Source organism: Alosa pseudoharengus, unplaced genomic scaffold (genome assembly GCF_046254945.1).
Source record: "Alosa pseudoharengus isolate Yale_2024_CS ecotype anadromous, Long Island Sound unplaced genomic scaffold, YU_APseudo_1.1 YU_APseudo_1.1_scf_16, whole genome shotgun sequence".
NCBI classification, from domain to species: Eukaryota; Metazoa; Chordata; class Actinopteri; order Clupeiformes; family Clupeidae; genus Alosa; species Alosa pseudoharengus.
Window position 1 is genome coordinate 37,688,722 of NW_027468630.1, and position 23,115 is coordinate 37,711,836.

General features: G+C 39.9%; 1 protein-coding gene across 4 annotated transcripts in view; it reads left to right on the forward strand.

The window, feature by feature from the left end:
- vrk3 (VRK serine/threonine kinase 3) overlaps positions 1-23,115 on the forward strand; it is a 118,474-nt gene that overhangs the window by 5,304 nt on the left and 90,055 nt on the right. The window contains exon 1 of one of the 4 annotated variants that reach the window (XM_076287941.1): positions 7,191-7,315. The exons of 1 other annotated variant lie outside the window; for it this stretch is intronic. The gene's annotated coding sequence lies outside the window, so the exon portion shown is untranslated. 2 more of the 4 variants (XM_076287942.1, XM_076287943.1) reach the window with 2 other exon arrangements.

Below are 23,115 nucleotides of genomic sequence, written 5' to 3' on the forward strand. Positions count from 1 at the left end.
CTAACTAGCATGTAACATGCTAGCATGCTAACTATGCTAACCATGTGACTTAGCTAACTTAGCTAATCATTTTTAGTAATTTTGCTAAAAATGCTAACTAGCATGCTAACATGCTAACTTGCTAGCATGCTAACCATGCTAACTAGCTACAGTGGGTAGGAGTCATAGTTGATGACAAGTAACAGTTACAATGGCTAAACAGTTAAAAAGTTCAGTAGTTTAAAGGGTTAAATTGTTTAACAGTGAAATATTGTAGTGAGGACTTTTATTTTGAAACAGTTTTTGGCAGAGGAAGCAGTTTAACAGGATGTGTAGTCTTAATAGGGCCAGTTTGTATGCTTAAAGCCTGAGACTGGCAGTTGAGATCCAGGTGGCCTGAACACCTGCCATAGGATTCTAATTGCTTAATGGCCGTATTATGATGTCATAATCGGCAATGTTAAGTCTATGGGGAATTTTAAAAAGTTTTTCTTTAATAGTTTAAAAAGTATAAAAGTTACAAAGATGAAAAATACATAGCAGCTTTGTCCGTTTGAATACCTACGTTACAAAGTTTGAATGAAGTTTCTAAGTTAAACTGTTCAAGAGAAATTGCGTCTAGAAAAAGTGGTAAGCGGAATAATAATAATAAGAAGAAGAAGTTGCCTAGGAAGAACAGTACAGTGCATTTTCATGCACTGTAATAAGAAGAAGTTGCCTAGGAAGAACAGTACAGTGCATTTTCATGCACTGTAAATAGTTCACTACAGACTGCACTACAGATAACAACCGGAGGAAAGGCAATAAGTTAATTACATTTCTGACAGAATATGTGATTTCACATCTTATTTTCTACAACTAACGTTACATATTGAGAGGAGTAAAAATATCGCTCAACTTATTTCATGTAAGAACGCAACTTAGAAACGCGGCGCCCATTGATTTATTCAGCTTTGGTTTGCTATACTGTCTTGCCAATATAATGCTTACCTAACAAGCAAATTGGAACTAGAAAACAAACTTACCTATAGGTTATATACTAACAGGTTTTTAAATGAAACTGTCAAATGAAAATAACTGACATCAAAAGCAAACGATAATATCGCAAGCAGTTCAGAATTATACAGTTAGCTAAAGTTACGTGGCGATGCACTAGCCCCCCGCTAAGCCATAATGTTGACGCTGATGAGAAAGCATATTACTGTCAAATAACATGATTTAAGGACTTCACATTAAGATAAACCATAACTAGAACCGATGTAAAAACAATATTACCTCAGTTTATCCAGCTGTGTGGTTTCCAGTCGAGGTAAACTCCAACTTAAGTGCAGGTGGTATCCGGCTGTCCACGTCAAATGCACCGACTCAAGTGAAAATATTTTTTCAAGACTCATCTTCAAGTATCCAAAACATTTCGCGCCATAAACCCCTTAACCAATCATATCAAATTGAAGCTTATGTTGTCAGCATTACGGGGAAGATTTCAGAAATAAAATCAGTCATTGGACAGCTGAGATATTAGACGATTGGCCATCGTTACTTTTGTAACGAAATTAGAACGGTCGGGCTCGTAAGGGTTAAACTATCATTAAACTATCTATTGAACTAGCTGTCTATCAACAACTTTTAAACTATCTACTGTCTATCAAAAACTTTTAAACTATCTACATTCAGCTTTTAAACAGTCTACTTTTAAACTATCAACTTTTATTAAGCTATGCAACCACCATGTCTATCCTAGCATCACCGTAGTAACCATCTCTGTATTATCTGTTTTAACTATACATGATATTTTACATCACAACTTTAGCATTTTCATGCACTGGTAATTCCTTGGAATTGCATTTCTAGTTTATGTATTACAATTATGTACTCATTTGGTCAACAGCCCCCCAATACAGTACCCTACAGTGTCCTTCCACTGACATTACCCTCAATTCTACGCCACCTCATGTCCCCTCATGACATATTTTTGAGGTGGTCCATTAAATAATGCATTTTCCTAAGACAATCTTGATTGTATTCTGTAGCTGGATCTACTACATGCAGAGCAGCCAAAGCCTTAAAACAATTACGCGACATAAACAATTTAGCCCATGATCCCTGCAGAGACTTGGTTCCCCAGTAGCAATGGATGTTAGGGAGGGAAGTGAACCCCATGTAAATGATGAATCCCAGAAACCTGTGAAACTCTTCTGGGGTCTCTTCGTCCCATGCCCCTGCACTGTTTGCATACGACAGCCTGCACAAGCTTCCACCCCTTCCGGTTGGTAAAACCACATATGCCTGAGACAATAACGTGAGTAAAAAACAACATAACAAGTCTATTTCACACAGTGTTTTAGTGGCAGTCTGCACCACCCTACACACGCCACCTAAATCTATACCTTCTTCTTTCATCCGCTCATGGTCTTCAGCATTGTGCAGCAGTCAGCTACCTCTTCCTCTTCAGGCTTGCAAGAAGGTCTGTGTAGGTCTTGTCATCCTCCATCTGAAACAACAGCAAAACCATACAAATGTAATACCTTTATTAATTTAAAAAATAAAATCACAAAACTACAGATGTGTGCAAGTATACACATACACAAAAGGAGGCCTAAACTATTGAAGCATTCTGAGTAACTCAAAATATTTAGAAGTATGAAAAGTCATTTTATTACACATGGGTTTAGCTACCCTAAATCTGATTGCCTGGCTGGCATCAAGATAAAGACAGATTACATTTAACCTAGTAACTAACTGCTGAAATGCAATAATGGAAATAATGATATTCCCAGGTGGCCTGTATGCACCATTTCCACAGACTGCACAAGCTGAAACCTGCCCTCATGACGTCATTGCAAAGACGTGATAGGGCAGTTTGGAAGGAATCTCCCCATGACGATTATGACAGGATTCTCATTCTGCTTCCTTATGTTGGAATGTGCAAAAATTCTTTCACACAAACATATGGGCATTTGTGGGTGTTTTTGGGCGGTAACCAACAGTGTTGGGCAAGTTACTTCAAAATCGTAATGTACTATGCATTACTTATTACTGTCATTTAAAAGTAATTTGTTACATTATAATATTAGTGTCTCTGAATTGTAAGGCATTACGCTACTATTGCATTACTTTCTTTAAGTTACTTTCACCAAAATATCTAGAAATATGGATTTGCCATTCTAAATGCAGTTTATTACGCTCAATGCAGCTTGCTCTTCCAATGGAGGGAGATGTGGTATAGCATAATGACTGAGCTAGGCTTAAGGCAACAGTAGAATGCAATAGGCGCAGTGCTCATAATGCAATACAAGGAACAATCATAGTCAGAATGTTAAAAACTGACAAAAGGTCAAAGTCTGGTAAATTGTGATAGAAAAACTGTAACTTTAAGGCCTAGGCCTACTCATTAAAACCAATAGAGAGCCTACTATATTGTAAATCAAAGCTTAAAGGAACCGTATGTAAGATTGTGGCCAAAACGGGTACTACAATCACTTTCAAATTACTGTAGAGCGGTGTATCCCCTTCCCCTCCCCTCTGACTGGCAGAGTTGGCAACCGGATGACGAAACACTACTGACTTTGTGATTAGTAGATAGGTGGAGGGTGGCGCATTAGGCCAAAACACAACATGACAACATCAACATCAGTTGAGGGCTGCAACTTCACTTTTTAAATGACAATATCCTGGCCAGACTACTGTTGTCAGTGATATAAGTATTTGAAATGAACATGATTTCTTAATGTCTATAGTGACATATCAGGGCAATTTTATGATTAATTGAAATACAATTTTTACATACGGTTCCTTTAATAAAGACATGTCAAGATGGTGGCCTGCTGGCCATTTCGGTGCCCTAAGTGAGTGGCTTTGAGTGAGTGACATTTAAATGATAACTCAAACACCTAAAGTAAAATAAAAGGCCTATTATTTACAGACCATTACTGTGTATTTTGAACATTAATTTCTGAAGAAATGCTGTTTTACTTATAAATGGTGCACTGTCACTTTAAGAGCATTGATCTTTACGTTGTCATAATGCCCTTTTGCCAGCTCTTGTTTACAAGCCTTATTTGTTTGAAATATGCACAATGTTAAGTTGTTTTAAGCAACCTTCATTGCTTTGGAAATGGAAGTATGCAATGACATGTTGCTTCACATTTCGTTTTGCGAATACAAGTGAATTATGAGCCTGGTATCCACCTAGCTATCTGAATGGAATGCGTTTCAGTGCTTCATGTGCATATGCGTTTCAGCATATCATGTGCTTCATGTAGCCTAAATGCTTGGAAAACGAATGATTGAAGACCCACCAATTCTATAAATGGTGATTGAGAGAACCCAAAAGGTATCAAACTTGCATGTAACATCGTGTTAGTGCATTTTGACATTGTAAACGTTATTGATGAAGAGTGAAACGCAGTTTGCAGTAAAGCTACTATTCATTGGTTACATTTGGGTGCCCCCTCTGTCCTTTGGTGCCCAACGCAAAGTGCGTGATGCGCGTGGTGGGAGCGGTGGCACTGCCAGGCTACACAATCCTTTTCTGCATTTCTATCCCTTTATTCTCTTCAATTTAAGTTCACAGCACAAAGCTGACATGCACAACAGCATAGTTTGTGTTTTATCAAGAATCAAAAAGATTAGCGTGGCACTACTTTAGATGTTTACTTGTGCTATTTCGCGAGCTGAGAGATCTTTCGGTTTCGCACACAAAGTGCACTAACTATTATGTTCTTCATAGCCTTGTCTCTGACAAGCTGAAAATAATGAGCGTAGGCTTATGTCCATCCCGCAAATAGAGTCCGCCTGCGAGTCTGCTGCAGCCACAGTCATATTCAACCAGTATCAGGAGATAACGTTCTACTATTATATTTTGCGCGGATTTTTTCTCTTCTGTTGTTCTCGCGTGGTGTTTGCGAATATGTATCAAAACAAAACAAGCGCTTAATTTTGGGTTAAACTGCATTGTAACGCGCGTTACTTAAGTTTGTACCGAGTAAATATTACCCGATTTTTTTTTTGTAATGCCTTAAATTACCGCGTTAACGCAAACAGCAATATATTACAGTAATTACATTACTTTTGTAACGCATTACTCCCAACACTGGTAACCAAGTACGCCATGCTGTTGGAGGTGCAAACAAACACTGCATCGCCATTGAGATCACATAGTAAGGAGCTGGCTTGAGGGTTATAAAGGTATTTTTACACATTTATTTTATAGCCATTAAAGCAATGGTTTGGAGTAATTTCACCATGAACTCAAGCCAAACACCCCCAGAAGCTTTTTCCCCTTGGTCGAACGTTGGTCGAGTTAGCGTTATCTCGTAAATTACCCCACTAATAATGCCCGGAATTGTTTTACTGTAGTACAAATGTTCTGTATTCATAAAATGAGGCATTGGAAAGTTTGTAAGGATACCAGGAGTTTATATATAAATAACACTTGCCTGATGGCTTCTACTCGCTGCTACTGCTACCGCTGCGTTGGCATTAGTTCTGTGTTTTGGGAAAAGCCCTTTCAATTTTGCCTGCCTGCAAGATGCACATGTATTGTTGTTGTTTTAAGACTCAGTGAAAAGCAGGGTAAGATCTAGCCTGACGTAGCCATACTCAATTCTAGTCAGAATATGAGTCTGATACTGCTCCATTGGGACGTAATTTTGGGGCGTGTTTGGGGCGTGTTTCAACCCTCCGTTTTTAAAAATAATTCTGTTGAACACTGATATGGTACAAACATGTTATAAACAGCTGGGAAAGGCTGTTGCAAATCACTCGAACAGGTGGTCAATCAGAGATTTCAAACAAACGAGGGAACAACATGTCACAATGCAACACGCTGTTTTCCCTTGATGAAAGTGAAACCATGAGTTTTCCCACATCTCAACTTTGGCCAAAGTTTTCAGAAATAATAATTTTCAGTGATAAAACCTCATTGAAATAATATGCATTTTCCATATGGGATCTTAGAAGCATCTGTCTCCTTCTAGCCACAGCGTTTTTGTTGCAAACATAATCAACCTAAGCGTGCTCAGATGCCGTGATAGACGACACGCTGTTGCTCACCTGTCCATCATCGTAAAGCCCGATTTGATTGGTCCGTCAGATTTGGGGCGAGCATAGTTGCTCCACAACGGAGCAATGCCAGACCTAACTTCCTGACCTCAAATGTTGTGGGCGGGACTAAGTTCGGCTGGCACCCAGGCTAGGTAAGATGATTACAGACAGTGTGTTTCCAAAACCATTTAGCTGATGTTGAAAAATAAACTAACATTTATCTCGTTTTGTAGTATAATTTTGAAGTAAATGTTTGCCAGCAAAAACTTAGCATAATTTTAAACTGAATTGACCAGTGAAAGTGGCTACCGCTCGGTTTGTTTTCTATACCAGCTAACTAGCAGCTATGTAGCTGAAATTGCAAAGGGAAAGCATGCATCGTTATATTGAATCATGTACAGTATACTGTTATTTAGTAACCTACTAGGCCACATGGGCAAATCCGTTTAATGTCCCCTCTGTCTCTGGCAGTAGGCTAGTTTACGCAAGCAACTCCTCGAGGCACTAGTAGAAGAAGGCAGGCAGGTAGGCTGTCATGAAATATGCTTCCTACTTCATCTTCCCGTATCCGTAGTGGTCCCTAATGTGATGTTTGTTGTCGCTTTAGGGCTGTCAAAGTTAAGGTGTCAGTGTTACAAATAAAATTAATGCAATTGCCGCTATTGAGATTAATCTGCTGTATCCTCTGTGTTGAGATCAATTCTAAGGCTTGGATGGTGACCAGGATATCAAATTAAACTAGAAGCTATCATACACATGTTAGTGTCATTCCTGACATCCTAGAATGAAAGCTCACCTCTCATCAACATTTCGTTTGAATATGTGTAATTCAGTATTTAAAACAAAGATGACATACAGTTAACAAACAAAGAACAAAATTATTCATTCCCCTGGCAAATATTGATTTAATGTTGATTATCTCTTTATCAATATGCTTGTTCTGACTGAAAATGACACTGCCACAGGTTTGTAAGACAATAATGAAACATGGAATCAAAAAAAGAAGCGTTTTCATCTATTATATATAAAAATTCGACATGCCATTATATATAATAACAATTTTCCAGTTCAGTTTTGAAAAACTAATGAATAAGTTATGACTTTTATTTTGAAAGATTAGCGAATGGCGACCATATTGGAATTTTCGTTACTGTCGCTAGTTTCACGTTGCTGCCTGGTTGCTGCTCTGCAGACAGCTATTCCAAAGATTGTCTACTAGCCGTCTCTGGCTAATCTGTTCGAAGCAACTGAAGGAGAGGATATTCAACTACAATATCTCACCGAGAGTAATGTTAGTGAATCTTTGGCACTGTTTGTGTACAACATACCAAGAGAAACAACAGAGTCGATCAGTAACTTGGATAGATGCTAATGTTAACATCAGCCGACTGGCGGCTACCGATATTAGTCACGTAACAGGATAACTTGGTGATGGTGAGAGGTTATTGAGGCTTTGAATCATTCCAGACAGATTTGTTAAAAACGTAGCCTATAATTCCTGACTCCAAATGCAAGGGACACCTACTCAATGGCAGAACTCCCGGTGCATATCACAAAGTTTTGCTACGGTTTTCCAGTTGAACTAGAACAGTGTCACCGGTATAGATAACGCGGGTAAGCTAGATCCCGCATTGTCCGTCGAGTTAAGGTGGCATACGTGAATGCAGCCGCCATTGCTGGGGCAAAACACCTTACTGTCTATGGGAAACACTTGCCTGTTTTTGTGCCCTCTGGTTTATCCTGGTTTCCTTGCGCGTGCATGCGCTCATAACCTAATACAGAGTTACAGAGTTCTGACATTCACAAACAAGTTGTTTTAGGCGGGTTGAAGTCGTTTTTCATACACCACGAGCGCTCCATTACAGACAAATGTTTTGCAAACTAGCATTAAACTGGATTCGATCCTGCTATAACAGAATCAATCCATGTCATTTCTCCTGGTGCGCGCCTCGCAGCCTATAGAGCAGTGGTCCCCAAACTTTTTCTTCCGAGGGCCAGCTCACTATGCCTGGCTCTAAGAGAGGGCCAGAGACTCGGAGTATATCAGTACCCATAAATAGCTTAGCACTGTGAACAAAGGCAGTCTACCTTAGTTAAATATTCCATTACATTTAGTCTATAGGCTATTGCAATTTAATACCATTGTTATCTGTGTTTATATTGCCATCTTACCATATCAGTGTAAAATGTAGCTCAAATGAAATAATACTAATAATAGCATTCTCAAAACTATAAGCAGGGAGTCCCAAAAGTATATTTTGAACTCTGAACTTTGCATACACAGCTGAAGTTGTGAACAAGCAATATCCTACAAATAATTTAAAGTTCTCAAACTATGAGTTTTATGAAGTGGTGGCAGAAACATCTGAAATGACCACCATTCTAACTTTCACTCACCTGATGAGAACTTTGTGAACTCTGTATGAATATTTGAACGAGTGAATAAAAAATATAAATAATTATACCAGAAAGTTCCAGAATTATGACTTGAATAGAAGTTAGTTAGTTATTAACAATTAATTGATAAACTTTTAGAATACTTTGAGCACTGATGCAGTCAGCAGAGGCCTCTTACATTGTTTGCAGGTAAAGTAGGCCTATAAGGGGCACCAACCTTGTTTTGAGATAAATGTCTTATATTCGCGATGTCTTGGATAAGTATTTCATTACCCATAATCATGAACAATCCCACAGTGATGCCTCTGATTGGTTGAAAGTGCGTAAACTTTCTCAGCGAATACCCAGAGTCTTTTACTGCGAAAATCTTAATGTGAATAAAAACTTTCTAGACGAACATTGGTACTTGTATCAACAAGGATTGTGGTTTATATATCACACAAACTTAGTCAGGGCCAATACACCATCAAATAGAACACTGTAAATGCTAGTTTAAACACTTAACTTTTCAGGTAGCCGATATCATTAGCCTTTCAGACATTAGAATGTCATTATAATGCTGCTAACATTAGCCTACATGCTGCAACACAAGTATGAAATATATGATGTTTTAGTGACCTTGTTGTTTCTATGAACATGAATTGTTGTTTATAGGCAACATCAACTTAGTCGAGGCATAAAAAGCCCTGTATGTCCTCATTAAAGGAGAATTCCGGTGTGATATTGACCTAAAGTGTGTTGAAACATGATACTGAGTGTGAACGTATGTCTCATAGCCCACCTCGGCTTGTCCCCTGCACTCCAAAATCTGGCGCTAGTTAGCCGATGCTACCAACAGCTTTTTCAATGGTGGTGCTTCGGCATCGGGCTAGCCATGCAAATAAATCACTGTTTTACACCATTTACAAGGGTCAATGTATCTCCACACTTCATTGGTAGACTTCCGAGGGCCCTGACATTTAAAACGAGACATTGAGAACTTTGAAAAAGCTCTGGTAGTTTACTTACTAGACGATTTATACAGACAGTATCTTCAAGAAGTTTAGCGTTTGCAGCCATCTTGAATTTAGTCACGATAAGTCGAGCGACGAGTAAGAATGAACAGGTATGATAAGGGATCAGATTCCAAAAATAATTCAGTGGAAATGCATGGATTCCAGTTTCTTCCAGTAGCAGCGACTGGAATCCATGCATTTCCACGGAATTATTTTTGGAATCTCTGTGGAAATCTCTGAGGAAACGAGACGTTGCCAAAAGTTTGACATTATCTTTGCTAAGTGAAGGCTATATTTTATTAGGCCTATGAGGTAAAAAGCAGAGAAAGCAACATGTGGTTTAGTCTGTAGCCTACTGCATCAAAATCTAAGCCTACACATTTCCTCTCTTTCTTACTCGACTTCTTTCTTATCTTCAAACGTGTTCTTAAGTGACACCGCGAAAAATTATTGCATGGTGCAACAATCTAATCTTAAAATAATTACAATTATTTATGTCTCTGTGTGGTATATAACCTACTTGGGATGCTTACATGCAGATGTCAAAGTGTTTCTATTTTCGTATTGATGTGAATTAATGTGTAGATCCGAAGTTTAAATGGTAGGCCTATAGCTGTGACGTGCAGTCACCTGACATCACCGTCAAATCAGAGGATATTTCAGAACTATTAACGTGGACAGCTCCCCTTAAGAGCATCTTAAGAGCAGTGCACGCGCGTTCACGCTACGAGCAAACCAAACAAACGATCGTAAGATGAATCGTAGAAAACCCTTGTAAGAGCGTGTCTCCGTCATTATCGGGAAAATGGGCACTGGCTTGTCAGGCTATAATTTTTATGTTTATCAGTGAACTACCACCATTAGCAAGCTGGTGTCTTGCAGATTCACGGGCTGTGCGTGAGTGAAATGACTCATAATGTAGCCTAGGCCTACTGTAAACAGAGAACAACGTGTGGAATTGGGTTAGTTAAACAACTACAGTAGCCTATGTCGTCGGCTTATGACATTTTTGGAAAAGGTTTGCCTACTCTGTTTTATGAACTAGGTCTACTACTATAACATAGTAACCTAAACAGAATATGAACGTTCAGCCTTAGATTTTCGAAGCTGCCAGGTTATTGAAATGAATGGACCATGACATGGTTAAAACGGGTTTGATAGCCTACTTCATTAAACATGAAACAACTTTAAACATTTTATTCTCTATCTCTAAGCTGAATACTATTGCATGTTCAGATAGGCTAACTGCCAAGTGACCTTACCGTGCTCCCAAACGTCTCCTGCAGCACTGTGCCTGCGTGCACCTTCTGAGAGTTCACTGAATGTATGACGTCACAGATTGGTGGCCGCAAGGCATTTCAATTAACACAGAAAATTGTTATATTTGTACATTTCTAATTTCACAAACTATTAATGAGACATTTTAGGGAATATTCACGTTGGAACTAGCGGAAGTATTACACATTTTAAAAAGTAAAAAACGGGTCTTGTGAAAAGGGCACTTGGACATCAAAGGGGCAAAAGGGCAGGTGCTAGAGCCCCTGTAGCCCCCCTTCTCTGCACGTGCCTGCCCGTGAATATTTCACTGTTTCAAGGACGAACTTAAGAGTGTCCAAAGGGGTGACAACAACTTTAAATCGGGTCACATTATTGACTGTTGTCAATAGGGGACTAAGGGATCAGTGGGGTATACTATGAAGCACGTTAGACATATCTAGGCTATGTAGACATAGCGAGGCTTCACAAAGCCTTGACTCAGGGGTATACGTTAAGTAAGGGATAATGTATAGAACGCCGGTCATTACTGGGAAAATAAGTCCCGACAGGGCGAACCGGACCCCGACGCGCAGCGGTCTTGTTCCGCCCTGAAGGTAATGACCGGCGTTCTATACATTATCCCGCTTATTATACGGCTACTTGCCAAAACGAAATAATAAACTCCCCGCGATAAGACTTTAGCCTACATAACCTAGCCTATTTGTTACCGTTCATCGTGGCATTTGCTGAGAAACAAATAGTTTTCAACAACACACGCTGCTGAACTTGAATCAAACATTCTTTAGAACACAACTGATCAACCGTCTGCTTTCACGTTTGAATGAAGTTCCAGTCCTTGCGTAGTGATATGAAAGACGTATCAGAAGCACAAAACCCGTTGCCATTGACAGCGGTAATTATATGTTTGCAGCGGTAATTACATGAATTTATTTACCACTAGAACTTTGGGAAATCCCATTCAAGTCAATGGAGCGTTTTACTAGCATTGTGAAGAGCCGTATAATAAGTGATACTACGATAGCAGTTATGTGATATATTTGTCAAACTAGGCTTTCAGCTCAGATCTGTGCGCGTTCTCGGTGTTGGGATGACGTTGGGCAATCGTTAACCGTGGAGACGCACAATACCGCCTCAATTTAAAAACAATTACTTCCGCATTCATGAGCGATAGCTTATTCTACACTGCGGTCATTTTTTGTGTCTAACCTATAACCTCAAATAAATCAATTGTCATCCGTTGTTGTATGGTATGCACATCCATAGTGGGATATTTGAACGCACAGCACTATTAAAGCGCATTCGAGATCCAAAATGTTATAGAGGCGGAGCTCCTCCTGTAAGATATATGACAGAATCCTACACGTGAGAGAACTTTGTTTTTCAACACAATTGATTGGTCAGTGGGCGGTAAATTACACGATTTGAGCTATAACTTAGCACATAACCTCCTCCCGACCAGGTTTGGTTGACAGCATAAGATACCATGGTGATATAGCTCTAAAACAGATCCACACAGCATACCCTGGCTTTTTTTGCTTAAAGCGCAACATACCTCGCTAACGCACTAATCGAGATTCGTAGTATACCCCACAAGGGGCCCTTGGGCCCAAGCCTTTGCATGGAATCATTGCCTCAATATCAACAAATCAGGATGTAGGCTATGAATCTGATTGAATTAAAGTATTGACCATCCCCAAAATGCACCAGAATACAGGAAATCACATCAAACAAATTAAAAATGTTCTGGGGGAGGACCCCACAATTAGTGGGGGGCCCTTAATGCATCTTGGCCCAGGGGCCCGAAAGTTCATAATACGTCCATGCACCAAGCATTGATTTACCTTTTCACTAGTTCCAAAGAATTTATGAAAATACAACTTAAAATAGCCTGAGGTATACTCAAATTCTAGTCAGAATATGAGCAGAGAATGTCTAATAAGGGAAGAACTTCCACTCTCGGAAAACTTCCGGTTTCTGAACTGGTTGCAGTTCCTTCTGTGGTTCCACATGAGGGCACTCGCAGGCGAGTCAAAAATGAATGGAGGTCTATGGAGCTGTACGCCTCAAAATTCACTTTTCTCGGGATATAATTTTTTTTCAAGTAATTTGAATATTGTATTCGAAAGGGGAGGCAAAGAAAATACACTTGGTTGAGTATTATATTTTTTAAATACAATGCTAGCGTGTTATGGGCAACAACGACCCAACCTGTAAGAAAACGAAAGGACATGACTCCCGGATTATTTCACTTTTGATTGATAATCCATATCCATTTTGCGAAAAATAAAATAAAACCTGAGGGTTTTTCGTTAAATAGGTGAAAACAATAAATTTAGCCATGTAGCTCCATAGGACCCCATGTATGTTGGACTCGCCCGCGATCGCCATCTAGGTGAACTGCAGCCAAATTCGGTATGTATAGGATTATCTCCGTAGACGGGCTCTGACATAGCCTAAGGGAGGGGGGGGTCACATGACACGCGGCATGCGCTATGAAACACATTACGGTGGGTTTCTACACAGCGAAACATCTCGAGAATTTCGACCAGCGAAATTTCGCCTCGGGGGCGTGACGGCCAAATCGCTAACCTTTTGACTGCAGTGTCTAGCCAGTGGTGGCAAGTAAGCTAATTAGGCTAATCAGCTAGTTCAAAAGTTTAAGTACTTAATGAAGATATCCAGGGGTCTTTATACCTCGACTAAGTTGATGTTGCCCATAAACAACAATTCATGTTCATATAAACAACAAGGTCAATAAGACATAATATATTTCGTACCTGTGTTGCAGCATGTAGCCTAGCTGTCTAGCTATGTTTACAATGCAATCCAATGTCCAAAAATACTACCAATTGGCCTTTCAGCTAGCTAAAAAGTTTGAGTGTTTAAACATATAGTGGTCTATTTAGTGGTGTATGTGCCCTGACTAAGTTCGTGTGGCATATACAATTCGTGTTGATACAAGTGCCAATGTTCGTGTAGAAACATTTTAATCACATACAAATTTTTGTGTTACAGCTCAGGATGCCATCTTGGTCAGACTTTTTTGTTATTCCCGCCTCCAAACACAAACATGCGAACCTAATTGGTTCTCGAATAGTCCTCATTTGAATAAAGTTAAACTTTCGCCAACTTTGTTTCGCCTGCCTCGGCGATTCACTCTCATTTCGCCCAACCAGGGCGAATTTCGTCTCCATTCAACCTCAATGAGAGCGACGCAAAATTTCGGTGTGTGGAAACCGACCATTAGGCCCGTTTCACACCGGGTGCGTGGCGTGAGCGTGTCAGTTTTTATTTCGGCTCTCATGTTAACAGGTTAGACCTTGCACACCGCCTGCGTGACACGCACGTCTCGAGCCGCGCCGAAAACGCGTGCAGGCTAGGAATAGGACTCACGCCTATTTTTCACGCCACACGCAAGTGTGTTGGAAGCGTTTCCATTTAAAACAGTGAAGAAAAAAGATTACGTGAGAGAGACGTTTTAATTGCCGTTGCAGCTCCACAGACACGCTTCTGGTAGGCAAACACATAGAAAACGCCACGCAGCCGCCATGCAACAGACACGTGGTGTTTGCAAACAATCACAAACAATCTGAGGAGGTAGTTCTCTGCGAACATATGGCCTTCATGACATGCCACATCGGAATTTACGACCTCCGATAAAGGAAAAATGCCCCGAGCCGACTTGACGTCACTATCATATTTTCCAACCACGGCGGCCTCCCTTGCAACAACACAAGGCGAATTTCACTCTCATTAGTAATACGCAAGGCGTCAACCACAACAATAATTTTTGGGATATTACCTCAACCAAGAGCAACCTAGCGAGCGCAGCGCATACCGTGTACGATGGGAGCAGAAAATAGTGTGTCGGGATGTGAATAACGTAACATTTTTGCAGCCTTATTTTAAACAGATGTTCGGGGAAAGCATATAGCCTGAAGTCTGATTGGACATCTTCAAGTCTCATGAGAAAGCATGGTGGACAAAATTATTTTGAAATTCTAAACAGACTTTAAAGTAAACAAAATCTAACTAAGAAAAGTTCAATGTATAGCCTAGTCTAAAGGTGAAAAACAAACCATCACTCACTGGACCGACATTTGGTTTTATTGAGGCTGCATAATTAATATATTATACATATATTATATGAATATTTCAAGTTTAATATGTGTGACAGACTATTATTTAGTTGAGGCAGGGAAAGGTTAGAAATAGGCTAAATTGTAGGCTACAAACATCACACAAAGACCCATTTGGCATGATTCAAAGTGATGGCTTATTTATTTTTGGCAAGGTGACAAACGCTGATCTGCGCATCTCTGTGCATGCTCTCTCCCAGCGTGCATGCAAACTGTTCAAATGTGGATGCAAACCTATTACTTTATAACTAAAAGTAGCCTATACAACAATCTCTGGATTATTTTGGACTATTCTGTGGACGATTCTGCATAGGTTTAGCCTTCAGTAGCCTAGCCTAATCCACACAATCTCTGCACCTTATTTAGCGACACTCACCTCCAAAATGAAGAGATCTCTTTTTATTTGGGATTTAATTGGCATTTGAACGGCAAGATTAATTCCTTTGAATCTTGGACTGATAGTTTTACTATTGGGGACAATTATTTATTTTTGCCTTGTTTAACATGTTTAGAATCCCAAAGTTTCCTGTTTGAAACAGCCAAGATGAGGCGTCGTCTCACTGATCAAGTTAGTTTCACATTGGTTAGTGCAGGGATATGCCCCATTCCTATTCATTATCATTGCAGGCTTATGGAAATATAAATACATATCCAACCCAAAACTAACTTTACCCTGTTGGACAGCCTACATTTTTATTTCAGTTTTTCAAAGATAAACATTTAAATGTGTTAACAAGCTAGAGAAAAGTAATTTCGCTTGTTATTGTTGATTCAGATTTTAGATTATGGGAGGTGATCCACAAAAGCCTATATGGTCGGAACAATGGGATGTCGGAGCAGAGCGGAGCTTTTTTCCAAACAAAGGGAAGTTGGACTAGTGGGCTATTATAGGAACAAAGGGAATTTTTCGGGTTATTGAGAGGACGGAACAATGGAGCGTCGGAGAAATGACATGGCACCACTGCTGCGCAGTCTCCTTGTGACAGCCTACTACCATGCAGCCTGCAACATTCTCTAAGATCAAGATAACATGACGTGTATTTGTATGTGATGTACTTCCCCATAGATAATGCTTGAATTGCCATGAACACAATCATCTAAGATGCACTAGAAACAAGGCTTGATTATTATTTATGGGACAGCCGTGGCCCACTGGTTAGCACTCTGGACTTGTAACCGGAGGGTTGCCGGTTCGAGCCCCGACCAGTGGGCCGCGGCTGAAGTGCCCTTGAGCAAGGCACCTAACCCCTCACTGCTCCCCGAGCGCCGCCTTTGTAGCAGGCAGCTCACTGCGCCGGGATTAGTGTGTGCTTCACCTCACTGTGTGTTTCACTGTGTGCTGTTTGTGTTTCACTAATTCACCAATTGGGTTAAATGCAGAGACCAAATTTCCCTCACGGGATCAAAAAAGTATATATACTTATACTATATACTATACTTGATTAATAACTCAAACTTGCCGAGAACCCAGACACCGCTTGATTACATTTAGACTTGAGCTGTTGCGCAGTTACATTCGGTCTCGTTCAGTAGCCTGATGCGCAAAGAGTCGCAGCCAGACTCAATAGATTTCTGTCAATAGATTTTGCTCCCGTCTTTATACCGATCATGTGGATATGCCTATTTTTCTCTAACAAAATTATGCAATAGGCTATGAACAGTCACTTTCATGGTTAAGACGAATGTGTTCAAATTAAGGTTAATAATGCAGACATTCAGGAATGCTCTTTTTTTTATCACTTTAGGCCTATACTTCAACCGGTGTATCGTCATAAAGAGAAATTTCTCTGCATCCCTTTTTAAGGGAACGCAAGCTAGCATTATATCATTGATTCTAATGGGAACGATAGCTAGTAGTCACACGTTACATCTAGTTCACAGGACATTCAATCCTTTTACTAACAAAACTGTTATGAAGAAATATGTAACTGACCCATGCCGAAACTGTACCACTGAAACTGTGGAACTTCAGTATAACATAGCCAATTATCTCACCTAGTTGTAAGAAATACGTTCGTATTTCAAGTGATAAAATGAAGGTGTGACTTATGTTTAGTTGACGTTATGACATAAAGTTAAACGTAGTTAAACAGTCAGCCATGGGCAGCTGGAAACACTCCTGTTAATAAACTGGAAAGAGCTAAAAATAGGAATGTAATGGTCACTTTAACCCCATGAACACACAGATATCTCTCACAACAACCTTATTCACGTATGTTCAAAGATTTAGTAAGTATAAGCCCTTTTTGCCCACTTTGATGCAGCTCCATAGGTTTCCATTCAATCCAAACAGTGATATTTCCACTAAAAAGGGGCGGGTGCATGCAGCACATGCAAAGTTCTTGGATGTGCCGGTTGTACGTATAGCCAAAAATCATTGGCTTGAATTTCTGATGAACAGTTTATTTTAATACAGATTGAAAGTGTGATTTGTCATTCTCTTCAGTGTTTCTTCTAGATTTATTTTTAACAGTGGGGGCAGGCCATCCCCCCACACATTTTATTAGAATAGAATATCTTTGTTAACCTCTATTTACACACAACACAATGGCTCATGCACTAATTAGGCTTTTTTACTATGGCTTAGACCAGTGTTTCTCAAAGTGTGGTCCGGGGCCGCAAGCTATCCCAAGTAGTCCGTGAACAAACGTGGTCAAATATATAGATGAGTTGTTTGCAATGTTGAACCAACTTGTATGTTAATCCAAACAGTTAAAGTAAGCTATGCCAGTTGAATCATATGAATCCTCTGACACAATAAGCAAGGTGCAAAGGCAATAAGCAAGGTGGTTCAGTGAGTAGGCCTATTGTGAATATACTGTTGAAGTAGGTCTACTCTTTTTTTGTGGTCCGTGAGTTTTTGTTTAATTGGGTAAGTGGTCCTTGGTCTGAAAAGTTTGAGAAACACTGGCTTAGACTCATAGGATCTATAGCCTATTAGTGTTGCACGGTGTATCGATACTAAAAAGGTATCACGATGCCTTCACGCAAAAAACGATACGATTTCCGACGTTTTTAGAATCGATACTTTATTAAAATAATAACGGTCTGTATGAACTGCTGCTCTCACTGCTTCTTGCACGCATCTAGGCAAGTGGGCGTGTCAAGCAGGCAGCTCTGAGTGAGTGAGTGCGCAGCAACGTCAACATAGTTTTTTGCCGACAGTCCTCGGCCTTGTGGATAAAACAAAAGGTGATGTGAAATCTGGAACTATTTCAGATACATCGCGAATAGTGAAGGCAAGCCATCAGGTACACAGAGGCCCGTTTGTAAAATATGTTTCAAAGTCATTTAAAAGCAGTATGCTACGCATGGAACTTGGCTAAACACCTCGCAGACATATCCCAACATTTTTAAAGAGTTCAAAGAACGACAGGTTAACGAATATGCTAGAAACACAACTACATGGTTAGTGGCAAGTTCTTCTCTTCTGTTTTGTGAAAGTGAAACGAGTATGGTTCTCTGGGATAAAGCGAACCTTCCTTCATCAATGAATTTTGACGAGACATAACAAGCTGTAATCATTTTGACGAGACATAACGAGCTGTAATCATAGGGTGCTAACATGATGAAAGCGCAATGTTCACGCCAGAATAACATTACCCAACCCTACCAAACAATCTATTTCATGTTCGGTCAGTACTACTGGTAATATTTGTCATGGCATGTAGACTGCAATTTGTTCAATAATTATTGCCCAGATGTAGGATAGGTTACCCGAAATGCGCTAATTAAAGCCCACAGCATATTACCATCAAAGCGTGTTGAGTCCTAATAATAATAGTGGCTTATTGTTACGTGGTAGCAAATCATGTTATCAAAGAAATAGACGTAATGTAATGCACACAGATATATTGCAACAGGTAACAGGTGTAAGCCTATCTGACGAAGACCTGAGTGGTTCAAACGTCGTACTTGTACACTGGGCGCAAAGAAGACTATCCTCACATTTTTCCCTTTGCAACTGTCAAAGAAATCCCATGAACACGGGAAGGCCTAGGGTAGCCTATACTGTACATCAGATGGCCTAAAGATTAGGCCCCTCTGCATAGCATTCAGTGATTTGCATGCAGTAATTTCAACACTGACCTTGATCTAGCCTAGTTTGGCTATTTAAAGCTACTTTATTGCCAAAACACAACACAACAAATGAACTATAACAAGGACTTAATCACACAAAGTAGGCCTACTATTTTACTGACTATAAAAAATAATAATTATGTAGGAAGTTTAGAAGTTTAGAACCCACAATTGACCTGCACACTACAAAAGTGCACCGAATTCAACACAAATGACTCAATACACTTGGAGGAGGTATGAGTCCTTTCTTTTCCAGATATCTTAGGATTTCGCCGTAGTATCGTTTCAGTATCGAGCATCGTGATATTTATGGCAGGTATCGTATCGAAGTCATAATTTTGGTATCGTGACAACACTATAGCCTATAGCGTAATTTGAATGGAACCTATAGCATAATAATAATAATAAATATAGCTGCAAGCAGCAATGAGGGGGCCAAGCAGAATAGGCCGGAGTAGCCACGGTGACAAGATAGAACTCAGCAGACACCCGGGATGAACAGGGCTGAAACAGGGCTGAGTATTGCCACCGCCTCCGCCAGCCAGCCCCCCCCACCTAATCACCTCAGCCCGTCCCACCCCGTCCTGCCCTGCCCTGCCCTTTCACGCACACATAAGAATTAACTGGATGGAACATGTTGTCATCAGTTTCACATCAGAAAATAAAAGATGAAGATCAAAATGCAATATTGCTAATTGCAGCACCCCCTACAGGTCAAAGGTCACCAAATGTTTTGAGCGTCCTCCTAATGGGGTCATGAATATATGTATTTAGTTTGGTTATGATACATGGCAGGGTTGCTGAGATATGAGCTCACTTCCTGTTTGGCGGCTTCGCCACCAATTTCAATTGGCTTTTACGGGTGAATGCTTTTGTCAATTGTTCCAGAGAGCAATATATTGATAGGATATGGTCTGAAGATGGTCTGTGCCAATGTTGGTGAAGATCAGATGAAATTTGCGACCTGTGAAAACTTTTTGATGTTTTTGATTAAATCTAACATGGCGGCCGAATAAATTACGATGACATCACAAGTTGGCTTGGGTCGGCCTAAGGACCTTCAGCAGTAGTACCAGACACCACTAGTGCGTTTTAATTCTAAGCACAACTGCTGCTACAGGCCAAAAGGCATGTTTCTTAATTACAGCGCCCCCTAGAGGTCAAAGGTCACCAGATTTATTGAGCGTCCCCCTGATTGGGTCCTGAGTCCATGGACTAAGTTTGGTTATGATAGATGAATGGGTTGCTGAGATATGAGCTCACTTCCTGTTTGGCGGCTTTGCCGCAAATTTCGATTGGCTGTTATGCGCGAACGGTTTTAGTTCCGAAGACAAAAAGCAATGCATTAATGAGGCATGGTCTGTAGATGATATCTGTGAAGTTTGGTGTCGATCGGACAAAATTTGTGACCTCTGATACGTTTTAAGTGATTTTGATGTAATTCAAAACGGCGGAAAATCCAAAATGGGCTGCCATTGACTTCAATGATGGAATAATAATAATAATAGGGAAGAAAACGTAGAAACACAATGGGTGCCTTCGCTGCTTGGCCCCCAATCATAGAAACACAATGGGTGCCTTCGCAGCTTCGCTGCTTGGCCCCCAATAATAACACGGGGGTCGTTACTTGAGAGGGACAGGATTCAGGATCTAAGGACAGGCCCATCTTCTGTCTGACATGCATTAAACCACATGTCACTGCTTGAACAAAGTTCACGTTGACAATAGAGAAAACGCTTAGCCTACTTAGTGTATGACAGAAATTAAGTTTTGTGCCAACATGTTGTAGAAACACAACCCACAACACAACCTATTTACCTTCTTTCCTACCAGTCATTACTTTTTTCCTGCGTCGAATCGCGATTGAGTGCACATCTAATGTAACAGCGGTGTCTCCCCGGAGACATCCACTCTCCATGTTTAATTTTTGCTGTTGTTGTGAGCGAGCTAATAGGCTACGATATGGGAAATACTTTCAATACGATTAGCTCCAGAAATGAATGGGTTTTCCTTAGCTTGTGCTACACCTTATCACCAAGTTGTGCGAAAATTCTTTTTTGCGATATTGACAAAAATGCATAGCACATGGAAGCTCTTGATAGCGCATGCCACTAACGTCTATAAAAACAATGTATGTATGGAATAAAACTAGACAGGTATAGGAACGTCACCTATTACCAACCGTCCCGTATTTCCAACCTCTTATGTATATGTGTCACTTAATATTTATTTCTATACAAACCAAGACGGCGGATTCTTAAAGAAATGCAAGCACCCACACCATAAGTGTATCTTAATTAGCTGTGTACCAAAAATTACATTTCACCCTGACTCGAAGAGCTGTAAACAGTGTTGTAAGGCTGCGTGTACAAATCCGCTTGGAGCTCCAGTGGAATTTTGATTTGCGACGAGAATTCTCGGTCTAACCGTTGATGTGCTGTGAGAAAGGTTGGAAATAGGCACCCACCAGCCCAGCACTAAACTCCGAGCGTGGGAAACAATATCGGGTATTTCAGGCAGTAAAATCCCCGGTAAAAACCAAACTAGATTTTGTTCAAATCTACACACCTATGGCTACTGAAAAATGTAAGGTTAATTTATCAAATGTTATTTTTAAGTATTAAAAAACATTGTTGTTTTAGAATTTTCGAACGAAAGGGTTGGTAATTGGTGGTTTTACGATACCTCAGATTAGAATTTCTGTTTATTGTTAAACTGCAATTTTCTGCAGCCAGCGGAGGGCATTTAGCCTACTATGCGTCCGGACAATATTTTGCGTCTGCCCTAATTCTGAAGCAGTGGCACCGCTACAAAATTAAGAGGAAACACTGAGAAGAAAGTTAATGTTTTAAATAGGCTACACCAATACAATATACTGTATAATATGTGAAGTGAAACTGGACGAGCCATAATAACCTCTGACTAGTTTTATTCATTGTTAAATTGCAATGTGAGCGGCAGCCAGCAGGGAGGATACATCGGCAGGATTATTTAAAAAGCAACTACATTGTGCGTCTGCCCTGATTCTGATACCATGGCGGTATTAATTTTGCTGTGGCGGGCCGCCATGCTAAAATCAACTTTGAAAAATGTATGGAGTAAATGAGCAGTTGGTTATGTTTACTGTATGAAGACATGTAGTCTAAAGTTAATGTTAAGGCTAACTGCATACCATCCTTCATTCATTCATTCAATCTTTATTTATTCTCGGAGGTTCATTGAGGGTAGTCCTCATTTTCAGTGAAGCTGAGATTACACAGTAACAATGGAATAACAAGAGATGTAGTATAATAATGGTGGAAAATAAAACAAAATATAACAAATAATAAGATAACCTACATAACATTATAAAGGAGGAAGGGGAAAATAAAGAAAATATTCATAATAAAATAATAACAATAATAAAATAACGTTTACATAAAACAGGTACAATTTGACATAGGAAGTTTTGTGATTACAGATCTGAATTGATTATAGGAAAGTAGAAAGTTCATTTTTATGTTACATTCAGGCTGTGTTCAGTTCAAAATAGCCTACTGTAGACGGCTTTCTTTTTGTAGCCCAAACAATCATTATAAGGCTTACCCCACAGTCACATTAGCTACCTTTGATTAATAGTCGACTAATTCTCGGGTCATTCCACGTCAGTTTAACCAGGGCCCACGCACTTAGGTCTCAAAAAATTCTGAAAAAATTACCAGGTGTACCTATGTTACCCAGGAGACACACTGTAAAATTATTCTTATGTAAGATCAATACTTTCCAAGATACAGCCAGTTTTACAGGGGGAGGGGGTGTCGGGTGTGTTTTGTTCAGCCTCTTTTTTTTGTCAAAGTTCGTCAAAGAAGCCTACAGCGCAAGAACTAAACCATGTAGGAGGCTCACATTTTGCATGCTGGTACATAAATAGGAATAGTATGTAGCAAAATCGTCACGTTTGGTCTGGATAATCCTGCGTGGTCATAGCTGTCCCTCAAAGTTGATACAAATTTTATTGGAGTTTTTGGCTGGGCTCTGTTTAAGCCTTCAGAAGACATATTTGTACTCAACATAGGCTCTTGATTTATTTTCCTTACTGAGATAAGTAGAAATACTCTCACAAAAAGCAATGAACAGAAAATAAATCCCTTCAGGGTCTGAACAGCAGACCTCACAAGTCTGAAAAATCATTTTGGTTATCATTTTCAGAGCACCTAAACACC